Source organism: Atractosteus spatula, chromosome 14, assembly GCF_055471065.1.
Source record: "Atractosteus spatula isolate fAtrSpa1 chromosome 14, fAtrSpa1.hap1, whole genome shotgun sequence".
Lineage (NCBI taxonomy): Eukaryota > Metazoa > Chordata > Actinopteri > Semionotiformes > Lepisosteidae > Atractosteus > Atractosteus spatula.
The window spans coordinates 5,485,306-5,494,261 of NC_142719.1; positions in this window are offsets into that span (position 1 = coordinate 5,485,306).

Genomic DNA, 8,956 nt, shown 5'->3' on the forward strand with positions numbered 1-8,956 from the left:
CTTTATTCTGCCAATATTGTAGTTTATGTAGTCTGACAAAATGTCCACTGAGGTAATAGTGTAAAGCTTATGTCTTGCATAGTGTATCTAAGTTAGTTTTTCAGTTAACCAAAACATGAAAACACTGGAGGTTCTGCTTCCAAATACATTCATTTTTGGAATTTAAAATTCATATCTTGTTTATGCAAAGAAACTCTTTCAGTTCTGTGACATTTCAAATCTCAAAGGAAAGATACTTACTCAAAGGTTGTTCCTACAATTCATTGCAGCTCAACCCTCTTCACTAGTTTCAGGAAATATTATTTAGTATACCAATGAAAAGAAATTTCTTTTAGAGGTGGTAGGGAGGAATTCTGCAAATGTGAAGGTTAGAGCTGAAACTAATTATGCCTCCCAAGAGGCATTTAAGAAGTTTTATTTTAGAAAAAATATGTGCACATCTAGGTCTCAGACCTCCATTAACCTCAGCATACATGAATCTTCTCATACATTACTAATCAGAAGGGTCACTGAAGATGATTCAAGTTATATGTAAGAAAAAAAGAAAAAGCAGAGCACCATTATATTGAAGAAATGATTCTTTTATACACTGGTTTGCTCTTTTCATTGTAAGAAGTATGAGTTTGCTCCATCACATATCCAAAGTATGGGCTTCTTTTGGTACTGAATTATAACAAAATGCACAGCACTGTGCAGGAGGTCACGATGATTACTGAATTACAATGACAATGCATGGTATTACAGATCTCTGCTTTTGCTATATTGCAACTATAATTCAGCACAGACCACTATCATTAAGGAATTACAGCACCAGAACAGTACATTATAGATGAATATCATTTGTCAATTACACCTCCAGTAAAGACAATTACAGGCCAATATCATTACTGAATTACAACTATAATGCATTGTACCGCTGTCACAGTTAAATTGTATTGACGATACAGAACCCTATACCACATCACAACTTCTATATGTTATGCTTTGTAGTATATATGTTGTACGCCGTTTTATATATCTCCTTAATGAATTTGCATTATGATGAATGTGATGATATGAATACATTTTATCTATAAACTCCACAAATACTGAATTGACGTAACTATACAGACTACACAAACCATTAGGTATCCCAGTGTTTTTTTGGACACCTCAACAATGTGTTTCAGCACTCAGAGTGAGCACACAAGTATGTGTGATCTAAATCGTTTTCAAAGTTTGTGCTTGCTGAAGTTAATGGCCTTCTCTGCGTCAACAGATGATTCCCTCTTTGAGCAGCTGTTTCAGGTTATTGATGACCTCGTTAGAATTCTGCCTGAGGGAGACCGGCACACTTTGAAGGACTTTCCATATGTACCACTGCGCACCACTGCTGTCGTGCCACTTTAGACTTCTTCCAAACTATGCTTTAAACCTGGCATTTCATAGAGAGCACTATCAATATGAAGCATTTAGGAATGCCGAATAAGAAATAAAATACAGAAAAAGAGACAAATTTCGTTTGTCAAAATGCAAAAAATGCATTTTCCAAAGCACTGTTTGCAACGCTTTTGTAATATACTGTCAGCTATAGTGGTTAAGTGGACAAGCCCAACACTTGCAAGTTGGGTTTTGAAGAGAACATTGTGCTTGCCATTCTTTAAAGAAACCTGCTTGTGGAGGGTGTGTTTTGATAGCCTCACACGCATTTTATAGAGGTCCCTGTTAATCATATAATAATATGTCCTTTACTTCCCCTGCTTAATTAACCCAATGCAGCAAATAGATCAGTATCCTCCCAATGTAGTGCAGGCAGGTTAATTTTCAAAACAATTTAAAAAAGTTTCCTACAATTGAAAATGTAATGCTTCAGCTCGTCTCGTTTAAGAAATGGATAAGTCCACCATTTATGCATTTTATAAAGAATTATAGATTACACAAGTAACTTTTCTTGAATGGCCTTACAGTTAGAATTAGGTATATGGTTCGGTATTTGATCTGAGTGTAATTTATTGTTCAGAAGTAGAACTATTTACTTTATGTTATTTCCTTAACAGTATTTTGTCTAAAATGTCACAAGAATGGTCCTGTCTGCTCTGAGCCGTGACACTCAACGCTATGATTCCAATAGTTGTTTATGAAGGAAATGATAACTGTTAAAATCCCACTGCAGCATGAGAAATAAACAAGCTGCGACTTCTCATACATTTTAATTCAACCTCAATGCTAATTAAAATAAAGCAGTTAACTGGGGTATAAAGCATCTGGCTTCTGCATTTTTTAAATGCAGATCTGGATTTTTAAAGTTTTTTTTTCATGAATATGTTCACAATACAATACCAGAGGGTATTTTTGCAGAAAACAAAAATTAAAGAATTTCAAGCAACAGAACCCTATCCTGCCAGTAAAATAACTAAAAGAAAAGAACAACTGAAAACCTCCACATTTTACACACCAAAAACGAGTACATCCTATTCATACAAATATCCTACTTTCCCAAATGGAATAGTAATACATGCTTAAATGTTACATAGTTGATAAAAATATTAATGAATGGTGTATAAACTAAAACATTCTCCCCTCAGAAAGAGCACAGACATCACATACATTTAGAATGTTATTTGTAGAACAACATAATAAAAAACTTCAAAGCAAACAAGGACTTTTTTAAAAGGACAGATCTAAACACTTTACTCAATATTCCCAATGAAAAATCTCTAAAATTAATCACAATGATCTTGTCAAGTTGCTTAGCAATTCTTTGATATATGCCAGCTATGCTTTCATGCAAATTACATTACCTGAAACTATAGCAAAATGACAGAAAACTAATATAATTACTAATCCTGCAAAAATAAGCTATCTGAATAATTATGTATTATCTTCCATGAATGTCACCATATATGACCACAAATGTAATAGCTTTTTGAGTATGATGAATAAACTCATAAGTCTAGTACAAATAGGATCAAAATTAATATGATTATGTTAATTATGTCAGTCTAAGAGGTTTGGAGTGATAAATGTTCTGAGCAGTGGCTTGGATTAAATCAAGAAAACAAATCATTTTTTTCTTCAAAATAATTTAACAATTGTTTGCTTCTATGAACATTATAATGTCACAATAAAAGATTAGCATTAAATCTCAGAAGTATGTGTTGAACACTATATTATCAAGACTAATTAAAGCTAATAAACTGTCTTCAAAGAATGGAAAGGCATCACTGTGTTTTCCTAATGTACTAGTCCATATGATTTTATTACAAAGAGTCATGAGATGATGTTTAAATTGGGATTGGGATTTTACTTGAAAAACTGAAACAACATTCTTTAAATGCAGAAAATATATAAGCAATTTTATATAAAAAAACAATACATCCTGGATCTTCAACATCACTTATTGAAAAAAACATAGTATACAGTATATACGTTTCCTATGAGTTCCTTAAAAATGTAAAGCATTTTATATTCTTGAAAGGAAGATGCAAATAATAAATGGGATTTTTCAAAAAAGCATTTCATGTAATAGCCGTGTAGAATATTTCCAAGATTAAAGGGACAGTGTTAGCCCACTGATAAACATGCAAAGAGGTGTAAATGGCCTTAAAAGGAGAAATGTTTTTCAATTACTGTAGCCTCCATCAGTTCTGAAAGGAGCCCATAATGAAATGTGCCCAGTTGTGTAAGATAAACACTACCTCTCTCAAAATCAGTCTAGGTTTCCTTTGACAACGTGACAGTATTTACAAGTGGTAAGTTTCTAAGAGAACCTAACATTTAAATATAATGTTATATATATATAAATATAAGAAGGATAAGCACTGCAATAATTCAGAAATTAATTCACAAATGAGCAAAAGTATTGTGTTCCATTTAGCTCAATTGCTTGGTAGCTGATAATTGATCCAAACATCTCATTACATCATTGCTGTAAAAAAACGGTATTAGCTTCTACATTGTGACCTTGCAAACTCCCACAACTCTTCATATAAGGAATCTGTTCTTGCTTTCAGCATTAAATTACATATCAATTTCAATTTATGTTCTCCAATTTGGGTTTCACTGTTTTGAAAAAGTCCATAAGGTCAAAAGGAGTTAATTAAACCTGGCCTTAATTTCAATATTTTCAAGGTCTGCCTTAGTGCTAGTTACATTTTATTCCATTTTTAACTCTCTTCATTATTATCTATTAATTCGATGTCTTTAGGATTTTGAACAATTGAATCAACTCAACTCACATTCCTCTGTATTCAGTACAAAAATACTTATTTTTGCTTGTCAAAGTAGGACATCCCTTTGAGCTGGGGAATGTACTTGTTTGCCATTTGCTGCACTGATTCCCAATTAAACGATATTCTAAATGAGGTCCTATTTGCTCATTGTACCACATAGCATCCCTTTATTTCAATTCTAGGCTCTTAACTGTATAGATGCTGATGCTGCATTTGTCTACATTAAAGTCACGTGTACAATAACAGACCCCTTGTGAACAGTGCAACATCTTTGCCAAAGAAAAAGCAAAATGACAGCACCAGCTCCTTCCTTCTTTTAAAGGTGTTAATATCAATGGACCACATTGTACAAAATCTCATCCTTGCATCAACAGCTGAGCTTTTCATGTTCCCTGAAGACACTGCACAGAGCGCCAAAGCCCACCAACTGTCACTTCCTTATGCAATATTAATGAATGATTCACGTTACAAACTGATTGTGTAAAACTCTCTTCCCCTGAGGCAGCGAAGAAGTTGGGCCAAGTCATTTCCATACATAGTCTGTATGTCATTAACAATATTGCTCCCTTAGAAGGGCTGATGTGAACAGATAGAAGTAGTGACACTACAAGCTTGAATGCCGTCTGTGCTTAAATTCAAATTGGCCTTCCCACCTCATACAAATCGCATGCCAAACGGTTCTTTTATCCAGAATTCAAACTACCCTCTTATTGTTAAAAAAAACCAAAGATTAAGTCTTTCTAAAACCTAAGCCAATTTACAATTTTGAATTCAATTGTGAGAAATTCAATCCCAATTTAGTGGCATGCCAGCAATCTTTTTTATATACTGTTTATATTAAGGTAAACGGACAAAAATCTCACAAAATCATCCCTTAAAATAAGCAATTTGGTGCTGCCATCCGTTGAGCTCAGTACTTCCTAATGACAGCACTTATTTTTTTGACAAAATAAAACAAATAAGAAAAATGAGATCAAAAGGCCCAGGATTTTTCATACTGTAAAAAATAATTCCGGGAGATGAAAACTGTAACCGGCGTGCAGTTGCAGAGAGTGAATGGAGTCTAGAGATGCAAGGGTAACATCTCATCACTTTGAAAATGTGCTCTTGAGCGTTTTGCAAGTGAAACAGGTAAGAAAAGTCACCTCAATTAAACAAGATCAAAAGCAAGAAGAATAACATTCAGTGGAACGACTAGAAGTTAGTTTCAATTTTTGAAATGTTTTCAAATGCTGCTGTTAATAAGTCCATTTCTCATACCTCTTTATTCAAGTTTGCAAAGGGCTTGGAAATTAAATTGGTCTTTTTGCAAATGATAAAACTCTCTTTAAAACACTGGGGAAAGCTTTCTTATTTTTTTAGCTTAAAGACCATGTTTTATTTTTGGTTCATAAGAAATTCAGTATTGGATTACAACAAACTTGATACGTGCCTTTTGATATTTGTAATTCAACTTTCTTTAGCTTTCTTCTATACATTTAACATCATTTTGTTAAGATATAATTTTTTAAAAATTGGATCACATCTTAAAATTCTTAACAGCAACATGTTTCTAAACTTTTTAATAATTTTTATTGGCAAATAAACGGGTTATGAGTCATACGCCATTGCTATTACAAATCCAAATCTAAGCCAGCTTTATGAACTTTGTTTCAAAGATTCTATTGCTACAGTATGTAAACTGTGGTGGATACAACGAGTGAGTAACATGGAAAAGAATGGATTCAACTGTAAAAGAAATCATGCATATCCTCCAAGAGTAAAATCTGATTTATTTTCAAAACATATATGACACAACAGAAAATGAACATGTGAAAAATGAATGATACACTTTTAATATGATACATGGCAACGTTAAAAGGAAAATATTACAAACGTACTCATGAGTATGACCTCACTGACACAATCCTGATCAACCTCAGCTCAGATCAAGACAGCTGAGGGTGGCTGTGGCTTTCTTCCTCTGCAACTGAAGCCAGCTGACAGGTCAGTTGTGATTGTTCATTAACATCAAGTCTGGCCATCATAAATGTAAAGGAACAAGTAATAGGTTGATTCCATGGTCACACTAATCTCTCCATCTGTATTCTCAAAGATGGTTTTCCTAACTCCCACATCAGAAAGACTACAGAAACTACACTTATCCTGCATCTAGGATCACACCTTTCCCCTTCTCTCAACGACAGACTACTTTTCTTCTAACTTCTATTTATTGTAGGTTTCATTTCACACCTCTCTTCACCTATCCTGAATTCTACCTGATTCGCCACTCTGTCTGTTCCCTGCCCCCGCCTCCGGCCCATCCTCTCTCCCAGCTTTTGTTCTCCCACTACATTACCTTTGCTTACTGCCCTGTCTTCCTCACACCTGAAGAAGGCTCCATGGCCGAAATGTTGTGTTTTCTTCCTTCTCCTTTCAGCATGGAATGAATCTTTTACTTGTTCCTTTGCAGCCTACACATGCTGATGCAGCTACCCACCTGAACTATCTTAAATGTAGTTCTGTGTGGTCGTACATTGTCCTACTGGAAACCCAGCTATTTTGGATTGGCTTGCAGGAACCATTGGTTCAAATACTTGAATTATGTCTGTGCAGTAAGGTTGCACTTAATCTGCACCATAAAATGACACCTGAATGGCCTCTTACATACAGATCACATGCATTTTTCTTCCATGCTTTTCTTGTGCTGTGACCACTACAGTTTCAAAACTGCTACTGGTGTGTCAGGCCGACATGAGCATGGTTAGCCAGTGTGAGGACTCCCTTCTTTCCAGGATGTGTTCTGTCCCTCACAGAGCCATTTCCTTAGGTTTCTGAACATCGCAAGCAACTTCCCACACAGACAAAACTGGCCTTCAATCATTCCAGTAGAAATGAGGCATGCTTCAGTACACAAGTGGAGAAGGGTCTTATCTTTTACTGTTCATGAGGTAATATTAATTTAACTCAAATGCAAAATGCTGAAAATGGAAAGTTTTGTTAATTTTGTTATTCAAAGAAACAATAGTGCTTAAATAATCAAGCCTTGCTATTTTAAAAGTTAACAATGTAAATTGTAAATAAGTATTTACCAAATGAGCTATTTGGTGCATTTTGCATAAATGTGCAAAATCTCAGGTTGCTGTTACAGAAGTGCAAATGGCCTGCTTATGAAGCTTCCCATAGAAAAACAGAGTTCCTTGTCAAAGAGTGGTCCTACTGTAGGTACACAGTAACTGAAAGAAACTTGCTTTATCCAATATATGCTTGGAGCCTATAACATTAGATGTTTTTTCAAGATATTAATAAAATTAAAATTTGAGATCCAATACGCCACAGTGATGCAGTAAATCCAGTTACATTCATGGTATTCATGGTAGGGAAAAACTATTTTATACAGTTACTTACGTTGGGTAAATAGCAAAAAAGTTTCATGATCCTGAGATGCATACTGAATAGATTTAAACAGACTTGCATTTCTGCAATGCCCAAGAACTATCAAGTTAAAAATAGGAACAGAATTCTCAGCACGAAGGTGATGACAAAAACACTGTCTTGTCTAACAAGCGTGATACGAGCTACAAGCTCAAAGGGTACAGCAAGTAGAACATGTTAAATTGGCCCTATGCACTGAACTAGCAGCTGTGTTCATGTTGCCTGTGGTTGATTGTCCATCACCATATGCGTGAAGTGGTGAGCAATGTCATTAAGCCTGTGATCAAATCTACCGTGGTAATCAATGCTCCAGGTGTCTGATTGCACTGTTCATGCCGAAACATTTCATGCATATGTGTGAGTCAGCTCACATTCAAGCAGCTTCATAAACCTGAGGCTGTGCCCAGTTTCACCCAGGTTTCTGAGTCTTGGTGTTTTTAAGGATGTACAGTACTTGTTATAATCAACATGTACTATGTGGGCAGGGTTTGGAATGTGAAAAACTATGATGCGTGGCAGAAGCACAGCAAGGTCATAAAAACAATCATGAAAAGGTAGAGACTAAAACAAGATGTACAAGACATAAGATTGTTGCATTCGTAAAAATGATGTTGGACGAAAATGAATGAATATACCCATGGCCTGCCTCTTGCCTCCATAACCCAATACAGCATTAACATGAAATTAAAGACCAGGAAAATAATATCCTTTTGGGAACGTTGTTTTTTCTAAATTAAAACAAAATGTAGACTTACTATAACAATCGACTTAACAGGCGGAAAAGACAGTAGACGAACAATTCTACAGTATTTTGTTATGAAAAGTTGCCTGTCAATATTAACAAAAATCCATTTTCAGTTTGTATAATCACTATTTATTTAGCGCTCAATCTTATCTAGAGCAATGTTATCAACATTTGTACATTAAGAGCTGCTATTAAAAAATATAAAATAAAAGATCCACCTTATTTCAAGTGCCATCTGGTTTAGTTTCATTTTCTTTAAAACTAATGTTGATTTGTGTACTCTGGGTTTTAGAAGTGATGCTTTAGGAAAAATAATATATACATATAATTCTAATTACATGCCATCTGGTCTTCAAGAAAGACCTTTGCACAGAACCAGTAAAGCACTGTCTCTGTGAGCCACTCTCAACACTCATCATCAGAAAGATGCTTATTCCTGGTAAAGGTGATATCAACATAGAACCTAATCCAGAAGCACAGTGTACAAGTTAGATAGGATCTAAGCCTACTACAGGGAAAACACTGGCAATGTACAGACACCAGTTCAAGCATGTTTATAGTAGCTGAGAGGAAACTGGAGCCCAGG